Source organism: Rhincodon typus, chromosome 40, assembly GCF_021869965.1.
Source record: "Rhincodon typus isolate 14 chromosome 40, sRhiTyp1.1, whole genome shotgun sequence".
NCBI lineage: Eukaryota > Metazoa > Chordata > Chondrichthyes > Orectolobiformes > Rhincodontidae > Rhincodon > Rhincodon typus.
In genome coordinates this window covers 6713029-6733404 of record NC_063371.1, presented here as the reverse complement: position 1 = coordinate 6733404, position 20376 = coordinate 6713029, and the positions used below count along the sequence as shown (strand labels likewise).

Here is a 20376-nt window from a genome sequence, read left to right as displayed (position 1 = left end):
TGAACTTATTTTTCTTATTTACTTAGCACAGAGTGAGGTGGCATCATTGTGTGAAAAAAGCTGTGTGCCGCGAGTTTCTCTGGATTCCGTGATATGCTGAACTGTTTTTTATGCTTTTTCTTCAGTTCATTTTCTGAGAACACGGGTGTGGTCTGCTGAGGTTTCACACCCACTGAGTTTGACATTGATATGCAAATTTATGAATCTTTTATTATTTCAGGGAAGTGAAACTGGTTTCATCAGTTGAACTTCAAATAGTAAGATTATATATGTCAAATAGGAGACAATTTACCTTGAAAGTGCATTCGCAGGTAGATAGGCTGGTGAAGATGGTGTTTGGTTTCCTTGCCTTTATTGGTCACTACATTGAGTAGAGAAATTGAGATGTCATGTTGCAGTTGCACAGGACATCAGTTAGCTCTGTTTTGATTGGTTGATCGATCGATTGATTGATTTGTTGCATTTTGTCCTGGTCTCCCTGCAGAGGAATGATGTTGTGAAACTTGAAAAGGTTCAGAAAAGATTTACAAGTATTTTGCTGGGTTTGGACTGTTTGATCTATAGGGGTAGGCTGGACAGGCTGGGGCTATTTTCCCTAAAGCGTCAGAGGCTGAGGGGTGACCTTATAGAGGTTTCTAAAATCATGAGGGACATAGATAGAGTGAATAGAAAAGGTCTTTTCCCCAGGGGAGTGGAGACCAAAACTAGAAGGGATAGGTTCAAAGTGACAGGGCGAAGATTTGAAAGGGACCAAAGGGGCAGCGGTTTCACAGAGAGGGTGGTGTCAGTTTGGAATGAGCTGCCAGAGGAAATGGTGGAGACTGGTACAGTTACAACATTTAAAAGGCATCTGGATGGGTACATGAATAGGAAAGGTTTAGAGGGATATCAGCCAAATGCTGACAATAGGACTAGATTAATTTAGGACATCAATCAGCATGGATGAGTTGGACCGAAGGGTCTGTTTCCGTGCTGTACAGCTCTCTAACTCTATGACTCAAAGTTGACTGAGTTACTGTTGGATGAACTATTTCTTGGTTCTTAAAAGAAAGACATATTGATTGAGTCATCACAACAGGAGCAGCTCTGGAAACTCTGATGCAAATGTGATTTTTGGATTTGCAAAATAAAACAGTCAGAAAGGCCTGTTTCCCCCGATATTTAACAGAAACCCACAAATTATTTGTATAATTTCAGCTAGGTAGTCTACATTAATCTGTCGAGCAGTACCACGATTAATTGCAAGCGGTACATGAGGTTTAAGGAACTCCCTTGAGATTTTGAAGTCGCTTGATGTCTCAGTTAGTCAAGGCAATCGACAGCTAATACGCAATGTGGAAAACAGTCCTCCATTCAATCCCAGCTCTGCTGAGTTTTGCTGGTTTCAGCGGTGGGTGTGTTGGAGGCAGGACAGTTAGTCGCAGTAGCTGTGGATGTGGAAGGGAACATCACAAATAAACTCATGCATAAATAAATCCTGCAGAAAGAGAAAGACTTTTTTTTTGAAAAAGAGACTTTCAGGCCTGTGAATAACATATCACACCAGAGGTACTTTAGTTCAAATGCCTGTGGATCCCTCGGCTTGATTTTCTACAGGGTTGTGGGATTGATTGTTGGAAGCTCTATGATCCACTGTTCCTGCAGAACTGAGCTGGCACACCCAAATTTTAAATTAGACAAGTGGGAGTTCACCTTGGCAAGGTTGCTGGTTGCTCACAATCGGACTGGCTGAAGCAACAAAGTTGAGTCCTTTGTGTTGTTCTGCTTGTCAATCAGGATCAGTGAATTCTGTTGATAGTAATCAATCATTCCTTCAACACTGTTAAACCACTGAAGCAGAAATCAAAAAAGGAGACCAGCATCAGGAGCAACCACATGAGAACAAAAGGTTCGAAAGAACAGAATTAAACACTGATAGATGTTAACTTATGATCCTTTCAGATGGTAAAAGTGTAAATACCCTCAGGAGCAAGAAAAGGCAAGGTAGTCCATCAGTATCCTGATATTTTTAACTTATTTCATGCAAAGAACATATTTAACAGTTTCTTTAACTCCTTTATACTGTTCATTTCACTAAATTTCTCCATAAGTCCTTAATGTTTTGCCTGGCTTTTCTTCCATAAGTGTCTGTGTTAAATTACGTCTGGACTGGAAACGTAGTGAGCAGTACTGATCAGAATTGACAGTGCTTTCATAATCAGCAATGGGGTCTTCATCCCAGATTTTTACTGAGTTCAGATTCCACTATATGTCCAAACTCAGGACATTACCTGTGTTTCTGGATTAACAATAATACCACTAAGCCATCACCTGCCCAGAACACTTAAAATAATTAACAACAAACATGACACTGAGCAACCTGACCTTGTGAAACTGGCCATTGATACGGGAGCAGGACTGAAGATATTCCCAGTTCATGAGCCTGCTTTCAGTTTCTGTGGACAAAGTCAGAAATCGCACGACACCAGATTATAGTCCAACAGGTTTATTTGAAAACACAAGCTTTCGGAGCCTCAGTCCTTCTTCACCTGAAGCTTGTGTTTTCAAGTAAAACTGTTGGATTATAACCTGGTGTCATGTGATTTCTGACTTTGTCCACCCCAGTCCAACACCAGTACCTCTACATGTTAGTTTCTGTGGAGAGTGTGAAGAGACATGGTGATAAGCTTGTACTCACCCGCTCTCCTGCCTTCTCCTTTCCAAGGACATATTGCTTCCCGGATTCATTGAGGCGAATGGGAATGTTGTAAACTTTTCTTCTGTACAACACTGCCAGGGTGTAAGGCTGGTTCTTGTCACATCCTGAACTAGGTCTCACTAGGAAAGCGCCATCCTAAAATTTAGGAAACTCACATATTAAAGGTGCACATCTGTTTTGGTCAGTTGATTTGCACTGACTCAGTTCCATTTCACTTGAGAAAGCTGGGTGAACAACTCAGATCAGAGTGTCGGTCAGAACAAAAGCTAAGAGTAGGTAAAGATGAAGGCAAATCAAGAATGATGCTCAGGGGTTTTAAAAGCCAGCTTTTTTATCAGAAGGAAAGAAAGGCTTGACATGGTATAATTTTAAGGGTTAACGAGTGAACTTAGAAAATGGTGTGATCCGTTTTAGTGAAAGCACATTGGGAGGAGGACTGAAGACCAAGGCTAAGGCAGATAAGTAAGAGTGGAAACATAATCTATAAAATGCTGAAGTCAACATGAGGAAGTCAGGAAAAGGTCCAATTAGATGCTGCTGATTTGGCCCTTGGTCACTTTGTTAAGAATGAAAAGATTTGGCCATTTTGTGGTATTATTCAAACTTACAGACTGTGCACAGACAGTACAAACAGAGGTTTTTGAAGAAGACACCTGCAAAAAGGGTTAGGATTATCTGGTGATCACCTTGCCATTTTTATGTAACGCAACTTCTGCTGTCTTCCGATCACATTTGCTTGCGTACCAAGATTTGCTTGATAAATTGGTAGTCTGTGAAAACATGGCCATGAAATGTCTTTATTTTTTGTATGTAACTTGCAACTTTGAAAGGAGTGTAAGATTCATGCTATCAACCTCCTGAAGTCAGAGTAAAATATACATGGGTGACCGATCAACCGACGTTGAAAGGTACATTGAGAATGGAAGTAAGGAAAAAAAACAAACCATTTAAAATCACATTTAATCAGCAGGAGAAGTAGCACAAAGTTTAATGGACACCTCAGCACCATCACTAGATGCCGACGTTATTGACCGTATTTTGCACATTAAGATGCTGAGGTAAAGGGGAAACATCGAAAAGTGCATTTGCCACCAGAATTGAAATGGGAGAAGGACCATGGCAAGTCATTTATTCCATCATTGAGAAGTACTGGAATAGACTGAATTTGAATCAGAGCCTTCCTAACTTTTGGTCACAGCATGATGAGCATGTACGAAGGAGGAAGAGTACATTTGGACTTGGGAAGCACAATGAAAGGTAGTTCATTGGAATACTGATCAAAGTGGTCCCTGTGAAATTGACAAAGGTTGTGGTGGAGCTTAATTGCCTTGGAGCATCATTGGATGGTGTTAAAATAAAATAAAAAATTCAATCAATTCCATAATGTTTTACATTTGAGGTATGGAAATTACATAAAAAGGTCACTCAAAAAAAAAAGGCATTCTTTGCAAAGAAGCTGAACTCTCAAAATTAGTGGTGCAATGGACAGCCAAGAAAGTTATCTCAGAGTACAACGGGACCTTGATCAGAATGGCCAATGGGCTGAGGAGTGGCACATGGAGTTTAATTTAGATAAATGTGAGGTGCTGCATCTTGGAAAGGCAAATCAGGGCAGAACTTATACACTTAATGGTAAGGTCCTGGGGACTGTTGCTAAACAAAGAGACCTTGGAGTGCAGGTTTGTAGTTCCTTGAAAGTAGAGTCGCAGCTCGACAGGACAGCAAAGGAGGTGTTTGGTACGCTTGCCTTTATTGGTCAGTGCATTGAGTATAGGAGTTGGGAGGTCATGTTGCAGCTGTACAGGACATTGGTTAAGCCACTTTTAGAGTATTGCATGCAGTTCTAGTCTCCCTGCTTTTGGAAGGATGTTGTGAAACTTGAAAGGGTTCAGAAAAGATATACAAGGATGTTGCCAGGGTTGGAGGGTTTGAGCTGTAGGGACAGGCTGAATAGGCTGGGGCCATTTTTCCTGGAGCGTTCGATGCTGAGGGGTGACTTTATCAAGGTTTAAAAAATCATGTGGTGCATAGACAGGGTGAACAGCTGAGGTCTTTTCCCCAAGGCAGCGGAGTCCAAAACTAGAGGGCATTGGTTTCAGGTGAGAGGAGAAAGATTTAAAAGGAACCTAAGGGGCAACATTTTCACACAGAAGGTGGTGTGTGTATGGAATGAGCTGCCAGAGGAAGTGGTGGAGGCTGGTACAATTACAACATTTAAAAGGCATCTGGATGGGTACATGAATAGGAAGAGTTTAGAGGGATATGGGCCAAATGGAACTAGATTAATTCAGGATATCTGAGTGGCATGGATGGGTTAGACTGACCAGTCTGTTTCCATGCTGTACAGCTCTATGACTCAATATACACTGAGAATACAAATGAGTGTCTTATCTCTGGAATGGAAAAGGAGTTTCAGCTCCCTTAATGCCCTTGAAGAATATTGTAAATATTTACAAATTCTTCATTCAAACTATCATTTTAACTTTAAGAATTTTTTATTCTGAAAGAGTTAATAGTGGAGATTCAGTTTCAAATTTAATAATGCTGGTCTTTTCTGTTGCCTCGGATATTGCTTAGTGCCTTTTGGACAGTGTCTCAGGAAGATACAAAAACAAAGTTGCTGGAAGAGCTCAGCAGGTCTGGCACCATCTGTGGACGAGAAAACAGAGTTAACGTTTTGGGTCCGGTGATCCTTCCTCAGAACCTCAGACCGTTCCTCATTGGACCCGAAACGTTAACTCTGTTTTTTGCCTTCACAGATGCTGCCAGACCTGCTGAGCTCTTCCAGCAACTTTGTTTTTGTTCCTGATTCACAGCATCCGCAGTTCATTCGGTCTCAGGAAGATATCCTTGAGGCAACAGACTGGATTGCAGAATTTAGAAACGATGGGCCTTGTTGTCAAATATAAGTTTTTTTTGCTGGTGGGATGAATTTATATCTCCAGCAGCAACATTTGTATCTCAGGAATTAAGTGTAGTCTATCTACAGAGGAGGGTTTGTAGAAATTACAATGTGGAACTGTTGTTTGGTTCAACCAGTCTGTGGCAGTACTTTATCTCCGTAAAGGCAGGCATCTTAATTCCATGTGCTTGTCCTCTTCTCTGCTTTTAGGCATAATTCCCCTTATCCTCTCCTTGCTGTTCATTCCTATCTCCAAAACCCTTTTGAATATAAATCTATTTTAATGGAGGATCGTATTCCTGGATTACAAAACAACATTTTAACTTCTTCATAGTTTTTTGCACATATTGCCCTCAAGAGTGCCTTATGATTACACCTTACATATGACCGTATGAATTTAGGAATGGAGGAGGAGCGCCCACAGCTTACACTGCAAAACGAGATAAGGAGCAACATAACTGAAAAACAGGTAACTGTGAACACCCACCTCTGCAAACATACTCGATGAAGATATCATTCCAATGCTTGTTTTCTCTGACAGTGAAAATAAAATAGATTGAAGCAACATGCTCAGTTGTTTACTTGTCTGTAATTTTGTGCTTTGGAACTCTACCATTGACCCTGATACGACATGCTGTTTTTCTGTGTCACCTGTTTCTGGAATTATGAACTGGCAAAAGAATTATTTTTGTTCAATGAATTCACACAAATATGAAAACAGTTAAAAAGGAGAGAAGGATTGAGCTTATTCTCAAAGCTGTTAGCAGCTCTGTCGTTGTTCTGCAGCCATGGTGGCCAAGCCAACTTATACTTCCGGAAGGTCAATTTGTAAATCTCTTCGATAAATTTGGATCAATTTTGTGGACTTGCAATATTTTGCAGTTTTCTTCAGAGCCCGCTAATTCCTTACGAAGGGGATCCTCCAATCTAAGACCACATTTGGAGTACTGTGTTTAATATTGGTCATTTATTTATGGAAAGATGTCACTTAGTTGGAAGATGTCAATTTCAGAGAAGGTCTATCAGACGAATTCATGGAGTGGATCAGTTGCTTCATGGAAAAAGATTGGGCAGGGCAGGCTTGTATTTGCTGTCATTTAGAAGAGTACGAGGTGATTTGATTGAAGTATGTAAGATCCCAAACGCTTATGATTGTGTTGATATGGTGAGGATGTTTCCTGTTATGGGAGAATTGAGAACTTGGGTTCATTGTTTAACACTTGGACAAGGTGAAAAATTATTTTTCAGAAAGTCATGAAAGAGCAGTGGAAGCAGAGTTTTAATGATTTTTGAGGCTGTTAAGCTTCTGGAGTAGCACTGGAAATGAAACCCCAGTGTTCCCAGAATCTTTGCAAAAGTTCAAGACTTTTTAAAAGTTACAATTTATCTGTCTTTTGGACCATGTTTTTGCACTGAACAAGAATAGCTCTTCATTGCAAATGAATAGATTCTAGCTACAGGTAAACAATTATTGACTGTCAACTAAGATCTACAGGTTAAAACTCTCCCTCTTTTGTCAACACCCCTCTGCATGCACATATGCACACACATATAGACAGATAAAATCTGGAAATAAAAACATGTCTGCGATGGGTGGAGGGAAAGATTGGGAAAGCAGTTCAGTGGTCCCTGTTTACTAAAACTGTCCTTTTCGCTTTTCAAGGTGTACTACTCTTTGATTTTCATTCCCCAGATACTTGACATGCTTTCAGAAGGTGCAAGGTGGCTGGTTTGCATTTCTAGAGCCTTGGGCTTCCTGGTTAATAGCCACAACTCAGAGCAACTTATGAGGGAAAAATAAACTTCATGCTTGAGGTGGTATTTACTGCAGAGTAAAGAGTCAACTCCTGCACTTATCGAGATCCCATGGCTTCTCCTTCAAAGATCACACAGGCCCCAAGCTGGTCAGCGAGCTGGGTGCCAATCACACATTTGTTGGAAGGCAGAAGATGTTTGTTAAAGAGATCTGGTCTCTAGTCCACAGACCAATCAACCATTTGTTACTGTCAAAAGCTCAATTCATGGATATTTCTTGGCTCCAGTTCATCTACGTAACTTCCCCTTACACTGCTCGAACACACAGCAGGGTAAGCAGCACTCACAATGAGTGCCAGGTTACTTGCTTTTAAAAAGTGCAACAATCCTTGTTTTTTAAACCAGTTCTTGCCCATTTCAGATCACAATAAAAAATAATGAAATCAACACGTAGGGTCTTTACAAAGGAGAGATGGATCAATTCTTAGCAAGGGGTAAAGATTATCAGGAGAGGTAGGAATAGAGATTTGAGGTTACGATCAGATCAGCCATGATCATGTTGAATGGCAGGACAGACTTGAAGGACCGAATGGTCTAATCTGTTTCTATTCCTCGATAAACACTGTTTGTATTCTTCCACAAAAGGGACCCCCACAACAATTGCTGAGCTGGCTAAGAGCAATTAACTCTGAACAGAACAGGGATTGAACCTGGGACCAATCAGTTTATTTGGCTTAGTGCTGCACCAGGCAGTACTGGTTGATGAGAGCTAGCAATTTTACAGTTGACATAGAGGTCAGCATGTCAGTATCACACAACTGAAAGAAATGGCACTCGACATCCAAACTGATTTACTTGGTTATGTGATGCATTGATTGCCACACTTTCTTTAAGGTCTTGATGAATCAATGATCTATTTCAAGACTTGGAATGATAAATTTGAGAGCATAGCATTTTCCACATTGGTTTGTAGCTCATTTTGTGTTTATCTAAAACTGAATAATGTTACCAGATGCTGAAGTTCCAAATGCCCTGGAGCATTGAAGGCTGAGGGGTGACCTTATAGAGGTTTATAAAATCATGATGGGAATGGATAAGGTGAAGATCCAGTGTCTTTTTCCTAGGGTGTGTGAGTCCAAAACTAGAGGGCATAGGTTTAAGCTGAAAGGGGAATGATTTAAAAAGGAACGGTAAGGTAACTTTTCCATGCAGAGGGTGGTGCGCGTATGGACTGGGCTGCCAGAGGAAGTGGTAGTACAATTGCAACATTTGAAAGGCACCTGGAAGGGTAAATGAATAGGAAGGGTTTAGAGGGATATTGGCCAAATGTAGGCAAATGGGACTCAGTCAGATTGGGATGTCTGTCGGCAGGGACGAGTTGGACCGAAGGGTCCATTTCCATGCTGTATGACTCAATGACCCTATGACCGTATGAACTGGAACTAGGCAAGCGAGAAGTAAAAATCCAGCCAGACAATTCATTGCAAGTCTCGCTTCTCTTTTCCCTCCCCATTCTCCAAGTTCCATGTGTTTCTGTGTATGCAACATTTTGTAATTTGTGCAATCTCATTGCACTCACTCGCAGATTCTTCTGGCAGGCTTCGAGAGGGAACACTGCAAACAAAAACACATAAGTTGAAAAGGATCAGTAGCATAAGGTCACTATGTTCCATTGAAAGAAAAGAAAGGTAAGAGGATGTCCCAATTTAGGCAGTAAATGCAGCCATCCCAGCTCACGCATGCTACAGACCTGTTGAAAAGTCTGGGTACCCTATCAGCAGGTCCACAGTGATGCACCTCAGACTGAATCCCAGTGAAACAGGCTGCCTTGTCCCATCTAAACATTTGAGCTGTCATCAAGGAGCGTTTTGAGTTTTAAAAGTAGCGACGGAAATCAGTTCAAACAAAAGTTGTTTGTTGCAAAACATTTACAGCAATAAAGAGGACAGCCTGTTGTTCAACCCTGGGCAAACATTTTTCTGAGCACATATATTATATTAATGAGCTGTACTGAGTCTAGTTGATGGACTAAGTAACTCATCTATCCTGATGCTGTCCAACTGTTTTAAAACCAGATTTTCTTTTCTAACCAGTGAAACAGCTCATGTCTCTTGAATTGGAATTATTTGAAAATCCAAAAAAGAATTCACCTACCTCTGGATGAATGGAGTTGGTATAAGTAGATTGAATTTAGTTTGATTGACGGAAATTCTTCTGGCAGTTGCAGGTGGAGTTGGCATTTCTGTTGTACGGACCATGCAATTAGATTCATTAGAAAAAGAACTGCAAATGCTGGAAACCAGAAACAAAAACAGAAATTGCTGCAAAGACTCAGCAGGTCTGACAGCACCCGTGGACAGAAAGCAGAGTTAACATTTCAGATTCAGTGGCCCTTCTTCAGAAATTCAGCTTCTTCAATTAGGTGCATGATGGACAAGAGAAGTGCTTTGTGTTTGGAACACAAGCGTGAACTGCATTTATTTTGGAAAAGAAAAATAAACGTTTCTTCTGCTGTTCTGAATACTGTTGTCAGAACTCAGCAAATACCCATGGTACACAATCTTTAATTTATTTACGCTTGAGGCCAGCAATAGATTTACGGGACAGAGATTTATAACAAGAACCCACCATGTTCATTTTATATCCTGGCTGTAATTATCTTTAAGGTTTTCACAGATCCTACTTGTGCGAGGGTCGAATTTTAGCAATGAGGATTGTGCTTTCAGATAGACAGAACACTTGGTGAAATTCCTGGACATCAGTGACGGATGGGTTAATTTTCATCAGTCTGTTAATGATTTGCTGATTGTACCACACTGAGTTTTATGATTAGAAACGCCTCAAAAATTGAATGAATTTTGAGTTCTTATTTTTATGGGGCCCAGCTGTTTTGAGATGACCTTGGTCTGTCCTGTGCATATTCAGTTGACAAGAAATCTGAAAATGAAAACCAGAAGAACTGAGGATGTTCTGAGGAAGGGTCACTGGACTCGAAACGTTATCTCTGATTTCTTTGTTTTTATAGAATCCCCACAGTGTGGAAACAAGCCATTCAGGCCAACAAGTCTACACTAACCCTACAAAGAGCATCCCACCCAGATTCATCCCCCTACTCTATCCCTGTAACTCTGCAGTTCCTATGGCTAATGCACCTAACCTACAGATCCCTCAACACTATGGGTAATTTAGCATGGCCAATCCACCAAATTTGCACATCTTTGGACTGTGGTAGGAAACCGGAGCACCCAGCAGAAACTACCAGGCCTGCTGAGCTTTTCCAGCAATTTCTGTTTTTTGTACCTGAAAATGAAGATTTTTAATGACCAAGATTAAAGAATAATATAATAATTTTTGATGTTAGTAGTCAATCCTATTGCAGCATATGCAAATTTCAATCTGTAGTAATGGCAGACATGCCAGTCTGTTGATATTAAAGCCGTGCTTAAATTATTAAAGATTTGAAATGCAAACACCTACCTGCTGATGATGGCACAGTTTTGTGAGGATGCTGAGGAAGAAATAATACCAATATAAAATGCAGACAGCACAACCTATTTTTCACATGTGTATGCATTTAGTCACCAAAAATCAAAACTTGTCCAACCGTTCAGTTTGCAGCAAACGGGTGGATGTCTTATTAAATCTGCACAGACCTGTAACTAACAGAAGAGATAACAATGTTACTTACTGGCGCAGCTGATTAGGCCGGCCCAAGTCAACATAGTTATTTATTATTGTATACAGTCAGAAAAATTCCAGGCTCTGTCTCTGATTCGTGCTAATTAGACAAAATGGCATCTATGTTGCTCAGCATTATTGGTACAGACAAGGAGTAACAGACACTATTGCTGCTCCAAATATCCAGATGAAAAGTTCCTTCTGCATGAGTGAGTGAGCACGTGCATAATTTGGGCAGATAGTTGTGGACCAGTAACTTGCTCATTCCCACTGTTTAGGCTGACACATTCAGATTGATCATTGGACTGAAATATTTGGACCACTTCAGCACCTTCAAAAATAGACCCCTGGAAATTTGTTGGGGACAGAATTAGAAAATGAAAATATCAGAAGCAATTCTGATGAAAAGAGTTGTCGTGGAATGTGGACTAATGTAAAAAATCAAGGTTGGAATTCCAAATTGAAGCCATAAATGATGCAAGTACACAAGAGAGAACTTTTCGCACATGTAAAGAAGAAATTTGGATATGTTGCTTTGGATAAGGCTCTCAACGATTTTCCTGAAAATAAGTAGCTTGTTCTTTCCTTTCTGATGTTATGATCTGATTCATATTCCCCTATTTTATTCTTGAAACTTTTGTTTTGCCAAATGACGGTTGCACCTTGTCCAATCAGCAGAACATTCCTCTTTCCAACACCTGGCCTGAATTCTGGTGGCAACTTGGGTCATTTTTGTCTATCCCAACAAACTCTAAACATAACTCCAACCTGGTTAGAAACCTGCAACTTACAGGTTGGGACATGGATTGTCACATCCTACTGCTGCACTAAATCCAACCTCAATTGCAATCTTTACTGAATTGCTCATTGTAGGCAAATCAATGACAATACTCACTGGTTTCCCAAGTGGAACAGGAGGCTTTGTCCTGCAAGAAAATACATGTTTTATTTTGAATCCAGTATTCAGGAGGAATGCAAACATTGAAAATCAGGTGTGGACCTTCAAAGCTAACATATCACAATCTTGGCAGAAAACCTCAGTTAACATTTCAACACACGACTGGATCGTTGAAAGTACTCCATTGTGTGAGATGTTGAAACAAGATCCAACTGCTGTCTGAGGTGAACATAAAAAAATCCCAAAGCATCAGTTCTGAGAAGAACAATGGAGTCCGGGGCAATATTTTTGCCTCAAACAACATCAGTAAAACCACAGCAACTGACTCATTTATTTCGTCGCTGCCTATGGGACCCTACTACCACATTTCTGACACAACATCAGGAGCTACACGTAAAAAGTAATTGGCTATAGAGCACTTTATGACACAATGGCTTTTGAAAAGGGTGATATAAATACATGCAATAGTTTTGCTTTTTGACTGATGGACTTCACATACACTGGACTTGGTAAATTTGCACTTCGTGGAGGAATTGAAGATTGCAATCTGGGCTCTGGTAAACTTTTACTTCCGCTGCCTGTGAAGAAAGATAAGATAGGTGAAATGTGCAATATAGTAAAAAAAATGAAATGTCAAGAGTTCCTGTCTCAGCATGGATAGAAAAAAAAACCTATCCTATCCACAAAGCAGCGAAACAGTATTAAGCTCCAAGTATTCACCATCACTGATATCCTGTGCAGAATAGACAGCAGTCAGTAACAGACAAGTTTAAGACACTGAGCTGCCATCAGGTGAAAAATATAATTTATCTTATATGTTTGATCCCAATTGTTGTCCCCTCCTGACTTGAAAGAACTGATTCTTTTCCAGGGTTTTATTCCTCGAGCACGATGACTGACAGCAACATGTCAAATGGTCATTGTTCATTCAAGTCTAGTAACTAAACTTTGACAGACATTCATCAGAAAACCCAGGTAGATCCGAACATCTATCCTGACTTCATTGGCCTTCACTCATTACCACTGTGACTTCACATGACTGCAGTGGTGCGGATTCAGAATCAGGTCTCTTCTGATTTTCATGCTAAATTTTCTTGACCATCCAGTATGCTCTCCAGTTTTCAATGCTGGAAGACTAAAATCAGTATTATGGTAACAAAAGAAATAAAAGCTGTGGGAAACATTTGATCCCTCAAACCATTCAGTTAGATCATGGCGATCTGATTGTTGCCCCATCCTTGCTTCACTCTCCTTCACCATAGATTTGATTTCTTCAGAACTGAAAGTGTGGAAGAGCCATACCTGATGCAAACCATTGACTTTGTCTCTCTCTACGCAGATGCTGCATGACCTGTTAAATTTCTTCAGTATTCTGAGTTTATTTATATATAACTTCTTGGCAATCAAAAATCTGTTCACCCGACCATGAATAAATTCAATAATCCCAATCTCCATTGCTGTCTGATCAATAAACCCGTGATTAATTCACTCAGAGAAGAAATCCCCCCTTAACTGTCTCTCTCTGGCCCCTAGGTACTGATACCCCTACAAGGAGCAACATTCTGTCAGAACCTGCCCTGTCAAGCCCTTTAAAATGTTGTATCTTTTAGGGAAACGATTTCTCATTCTTCTCACGAATGAGTGAGCACACCAACAGGACAATATGGCCTACTTCTATTACTAGTTCTTATATTCTTTGATGTCATTAGAACATTAAGGTTAGGCCTTTATTCATTTGATTTTAGAAGAACGAGTGATAATCTTATTAAAACGTAATTGAGTATGAGAGGTCTCTCCAGGGTAGATGTTCAGAAGATGTTTCCATTAGTGGGGAAATCTCAAACTCAAACACATAGCTACAGACACGCATTTAAACGTGAGATGTGAAGAAATTTCTCCTTCCAGAGGGTAATGAATGTCTGAAATTCTCAACTTTGGAGAGTTGTGGCGGCTAGATCACTGAAAGTATTTAAAGAGGAGGAAGATAGATTTATGAACTGTTAGGAAATCAACTGCTGTGCTGAGCTGGCACAAAAGAGAACTTGAAGCTTATGGCATATCAGCCGTGATCTTGTTGAATGTCAGGCTTGTTTGAGGGGTAAAATGGCCTATTCCTGCTCCTATTTCTACATTAAGATCATGTGGAGTAAATGGCCTCAAGGCTGGCATCCATGATGCTGGGGACCTCAAGTGGAGGCTGGATTTTATGATGATTTTCTCATCGTTCTGCCGCTACTTACACATTAACGGATTCTAGCAATTTCTGAATGTCAGATTAAAGCTAACTGCAGCAGGGTGGCTCAGTGATTAGCAGAGCGCCAAGGACCCGTGTTCAACTCCTGCCTCAGGCAACTGGCTGTGTGGAATTTGCACTTTCTCCTTGTGTCTGTGTGGGTTTCCTCCGAGTGCTCTGGTTTCCTCCCACAGTCTGAAGATTTGCAGGTTAGGGTGGATTGGCCATGCTAAATTGCCCCATAGTGTCCAGGGATGTGTAGGCTAGATGGATTAGCCATGGGATATGCAGGGTTACAGGGATAGGGTAGGGTGGTGGGTCTGGGTGTGATGCTCTTCAGAGCGGCAGTGTGGACTTGAATGGCTGGATGGCCTGCTTCCATATTCTATGATTCTAACTGGTCTATGGTTTCATGTTTCATGTCCCCTTCCTTTCTTCAGGTGAGGTGTTATAAATGTAACATTTATCAATCTTCCTCCCATATTTGACAGCTAACAATTTCAAGACCAGTGGGAAACACGGTCCCAACTGGTTTTTAAATGCACACATCAACAAGAGGAGACAGCTTGAAGAAAGGTATTGTGTGGATTTTGCTGACTCCAACCACAGTTTTAAAGAAAGTGAATTGAAGTTTACTCACTCTCTTTGTGGTTAAGCTCCAAGTATTCACCATCACTGATATCCTGTGCAGAATAGAGAGCAGTCAGTAACAGACAAGTTTAAGACACTGAGCCGCCATCAGTTGAAAAACACAAAAAAAGCAAGGGTACCTTCAGTGGATTTAACAACTGAGTTTTTGTGTGGGTACGTGGCGGAAGAGTTGGGGGAGTATCTTCAACAGCTTTGTTCATTGGAGGACCTGAGAGAACAGAAGATGTCAGATACAAGAGTTCCAATTTTCTGCAGCAGTACGTAGACTTTTTTTGAACTCAGATGAGTTCAACTTAAATGGGCTTCCCCTTTGCCCTGCAGTGAGTAACGGAGGTTTACAGACCATCATAGTTCAGTTTCAATCTTCATTCTGTGTTGATTTTGTTCCTTTCAGTTGGGAGCAGCATTGGGACCCTTCAGTTCATCTCAGGCATTGTTGAATTAAGGAGGGGAACAAGTAATTAATGTTTTTGCTCTGAATTAGTGGACACAGTCTTTGCTGTGCAGATGTTGATGAGCAGCGAATCATACTCATTTGTGATGCTGTCTGCAGTGGACACACTGAAGGAAAAAGTTGTACAATTTGTTCTTTGGTGGTGATCCCAGGTGTGGGAGCATCAAAACCCTATTGCTGTATTTTGGTCCTGGGCTATGTTAATATTCCACTGCTTTCACTCGCTACTTGCCCACTTTGAACATAACCTAGATCCCACCATTCAAGTTCATCCCCAAAAATAGTTCAGAAAACCCAGGTCATTTACAGCTAAGCTAAGCGGTCTTGGTGAGGTTATCCATTTTGAACCAAAAAAGGGTACTTTCTATATGGTATTAAGTTAAATACTGTGGATGTCCAAAGAGACTTGGGGGTTCAGCTGTATAGATATTTAAAGTGTCACAAACAGACTGAGAAAATAATCAAGAAGGCTAATGGGATACTGGACTTTATATCTGGAGGACTGGAGTATAAAGATACAAAGTTTACACTGCAGTTATACAAAACCCTGGTTAGACCTCACTGACAGTATTGTGAACAGATATGGACACCGGACCTCAGGATATAGTGGCCTTGGAGGGAATACAGTGTCGGTTGACAAGAATGAAATTTGGACATCTGGGGTTGTTAAGCGAAGAGATCATACAAATTAGGCCTGTTATCTCTTGAATTTAGACGGTTAAGGTGTGATCTGATGGACATTTTCAAGATAGGAAAAAATAGGGTAGGTAAAGATAAACTATTTCCACTGGTTGGGTATTCAAGAACATTGTCTGAGAATTAGGGCCAACTGTTCCAGAGACACTTTTGCACACAAAGGATGCTGGATATTTGGAACTTTCTTCCTCAAATGGCATTGGATGCTGGATCAGTTGTGAATTATAAATCTGAGCTAGTTTTTTTTTGTCAAGCAAAGGTATTACGGGATATGGGCCAAAAGCAGGTAATATGGAGTGAAGGCACAGTTCAGCCATGATCTCATTGAATAGTAGAATGGGCTCAAGGGGGTGAATGGCTTACTCCTGTTCCCATATTCCATTGATGGGAGTCACACACCATAAAGAGAAACCTGAAGCAAGACAGTCACGGAATTCTATCATGTGGGGCAAGAAAACTCCTACTGCTCCAGATTATTAATGGGCTGACCACAATGGCACTTAACTTAGTGGCCAGTTAAAATACGGTCGAGGTACTTAGAGCGGCATGGCACCCTGATTTGCATGTGTTAATGAGGCAGTGGTCAGGTAAGTGTCCAGGCAGCCTATGACATGGACCAAGTTTAAGTATCAGTTTTTTTTATTGTTTAGGGAATGCAGGCACCATTGGCTGGACCAGCACCTCTAGCCAATCCCTGGTTGACCTTGCAAAGATGGTGGTGAGCCATTCTTTTGAATTGCTGCATTCAATGTGCTGTAGGTAGACCAAAATGTTGATATGGAGGGAATTTCAAAATGATCCAGTGACAGTGAAAGAATGACAATGGATTTCCAAGTCAGGAAGGTGAGGGGCTTGGAGAGGAATTTGCAGATGGTGGTGTTCCCATGTAGCTGCTCTCTATGACCTTTGAGATGGTACTGTTTTGGGTTTGGAGGGTGCTATGTAAAGAGCTTTGGTGAGTTTCTGCAATGCGTTTTGTAGGTGGTTTGCGCTGTGTCAGTGATGGAGGGAATGGGTATTGTGGATGTGGTGCCAGCGGGCTGCTTTGTCCTGGATGGTGTCAAGCTTCTTGAGTGTTGTTGGACCTGCATCTATCTGGGCAGGTGGGGAATTAGAGGGTGAATTACTCACTGTAGAATTCCTAGCCTCTCACTTGCTCTTGTGGCCATTTTGTTTATATGGAGAGTCCAGTTTCATTCATGGCAGCAAAAAATTAATGAGTTTTCAGGCATTATTTTAACCCATTCCTGTTCCTCTGAGTCCATGTAACTCGGTCCTGTAGAATTTTTGAACTTTTGACCCTTGCTCAGCTTTCTCCCTTCTCATCAGATATTAATATATATCAATAATAAATGACCTTTGGCAGTGTTGGGATCGATATATAGACCACGCACACTGGCAGGATCACTTTCTGATTTCATGTTCTGGATCTGCAACAAGAAAATGTAAAAAATTGGAGTTCACGACTGCTCATAAATGAACATAACAGTATTTATATAACATAACAAATAGGGAATTTTAGACAAACTGTTTCAATCTGATGGCATGAGAATGTATGTACTGCCACTTGGAGCGATACTACATTTGGACACATTTAAAGAAAGGCTTAATGCTTATTTGAGGGAAACAGAAATATAGAGGAACTTGGGTTGGATGGGAAGAGGCAATCAGCATGAAATACTGAAAATACTGTGAATAATTTTGGCCTAATCATCAAAGGAACGTTTTCCTGGCATTGAAGGCAGACTGGAGAGGTTCACTTGTTAATCGTGGTTTGGAGGGATTTTCTAATGAGTTTGAGTATGTTCAGCCTTTCCCCACTGGAGTTCAGATCAACGAGAGGTGACCTTTTTGAAACATAAGATTCTAAGAGGGCATGACAAGGTTGATGCAGAGAGATTGTTTCCCTTTGGGGGAGAGTCTAGGACTAGAGGGCATAATTTCAAGGGAAGGATTTCTTCTTTCAGAGGGTGGTGAATCTATAGAATTCTTTACTGTAAAGGGCTGTAGAAGCTGTTTTGTCAAGAATATTCAAGACTGAGAGACAAAATTTTAATCAGTCAGTGAATCAGTGGGGAAAAGGCAGGAAAGTGGAGTTGAGGATTATCAGATCAGTCACGATAACCATGTTTAGCTCTCCAACCCTCTGAGATGTCAGTGCCCCTTCACATCATGCCTCTTGAGGATCCCTAATTTTCAGTGTCGATCTCTGGTAGTCAAAGCCCTTCACTCTTAAATTTTCCCCTAAACCTCTCCACCTCCTTCAATCTCACCTCTCCGACTAACCTCTCCCAACATCTTTTCTATTTGAACCTATGTTTAATTTCCTTCAGCATTCCTATTAAAACATTTGGAATGTTTTATTATGTTAAATTGTCACAGAAATGCAAAATTTACTTGTTAGTGGGCTTAGTTAGCTGATCTCATTCACAGTTGCAGTTTAAAATGCTTTGACTTTCTCAACATACTTCATGGAGAAACTGAATTCAAACTATTTAGTAATGCCGTTGCTGATTGGTAACCGCGGCAAAGTATGTGGTTGTAGATTTGGGAGAGAACAGGATTAAGTTCAGATGTGATACATGGTGCATAGGCTTCAAATAGTTCCTGTGTACAGTGGTGTGAAAGTTGTTCAATTATTTGGAAACCAGATATATCTTGGCTAACATGAATCTGTGCTCAGCAAGAAAATTTACCTACAAGGGATAAAGATGTAAAATGATCAGATAATGCTGGCAAGAGTGTATACAACTGGTAGAGCACTATTTGAGGTGTAGCAGTTGCTAATATTCCTGTCAGTAGACCTGTTGTAGAGAACGAAAGATAGACACAGCATGTGATTAAACTGATGGTGAGGATGCTGGGGATGGGCCAGCAAAGCAAGAGAACAAATATTATTCCACGAATCACCAAGATGACTGGCTTCTTTACATTTTTGTAACTGAAAGATACTATGGCAAATTTTTTTGCCTCTCTCGTTCCCTGCCTCAAACCACACAGACTAGGTATTGGCAAAAAGCAGAGAACTATTTGACACCAGCAGGCCACAATTTCTAGTGATATAGTGGTTGGAAATCCATGGCAAATTTGTTGGTAGGGGCCTTTAATTAAGAGGCAGGGAGGTGATAAAGGATTCCTTGGCCTTCCCAACTTCACCCTTCTGGAGCCGATTAAAAATGGGATCGAGTGAAGCCAATTCCCAAATTAAGGTTTGTGTTTGGATAGTAAAGTTAGTTCTGAGGGGAGGTGTCAGCTTTCCACAGCCTCCAACAGTGCCACCCAATTTAATGCCTGACGTAGCTGCCAGCCGACATTCTGGCCACAGTCTCCAAAGATGCAAAGTAATGTTTTAGTTGTTCAACATACCTTTGGGGGATGTACAGGTCGCCTAGGTCCTGGCTTGGGTAAGGATGCCGAAGGCTTGGTTTGTCTTTCTGAAACAATAAGTGTTTTACAATGACTCGAGGCATCTTTCAGGTGAATAGAATGATGTTTAAGATGAGTATGTGGTACAATTTTGCCAAAACATAACGTTTTTATAGATATTATTTTTCCAAGTTTGATTGCTGAAAAGTGGCTGATTCTCCCAGCACTACTTTCCTTGTGGCAACTACAAATGTGTGTATGCATCAGCCAGAATGTAACTGACTAGTTGTTGTGTTCAATGGCAGCCTGGGATGGAAGGGACAGATTTGCAGCATTTTACTTTGAGCAGCGCTTATTATAACACTGCCTTGACCAAATTACTGCTGTCTGTATTCTTAAAATATTTGTGTTGGGCTAGTCTCCATGTGAAGTAAAAAAGATAAAGACAAGAACTTTCCAAATATAAATGGATTTCTGAAAAATTATGATGAAAAATTAAGGCTCAAAAATGTTTGGATCTGAGTAAAATCCAAGCTATGGATGTTCAGAATATGGGCTTGAATCTGAGTACAGTGGGATTCTGCTGAACTAAAGACCGTGAGTTCTTGACAAGTGGTTGTGGTGTATGGGTCACACGCATTTTCTTCTGCCTTATGCCCAAACCCTCCCCAACAAATTGCTCTCTTCTGGTTTTTGCAGTCTCAATGAAACTTTGTGATGGTCAAAATCTTTTTAAAGTTGTAAATAGTCTCTGAAACTTCCATTTTTCTATGAAGACTATTTGAGCCTCAGGGAGGCATTAAATAAAGTGCAAACAGTGGATTGGGTCAACCTGGGTTGATGGATGTGCCCTTGCAGCTACTGGTCACTATGGAGCCACCTTTGGCATTTGGAACAAGATTTCTTAGAACATAGAACATGGAACAGTACAGCACAGGAATGGGCCCTTCACTCTACCATGTTGTGCCGAACATGACGCCAAATTAGACTAGTTCCTTCTGCCTGCCTTTGGTCCTTATCCCTCCATTCCTGAAATGTTCATGTG

At 40.8% G+C, this 20376-nt stretch overlaps 1 protein-coding gene and 1 pseudogene across 2 annotated transcripts in view; one reads left to right on the top strand and one right to left on the bottom strand.

Annotated features, from left to right (window-relative positions):
- polm (polymerase (DNA directed), mu) overlaps positions 1 to 20376 on the top strand; it is a 225292-nt gene that overhangs the window by 110060 nt on the left and 94856 nt on the right. The gene's annotated exons all lie outside the window — the stretch shown is intronic.
- The window catches only part of LOC125487348, a 30189-nt pseudogene continuing 10728 nt past the window's right edge, over positions 916 to 20376 (bottom strand).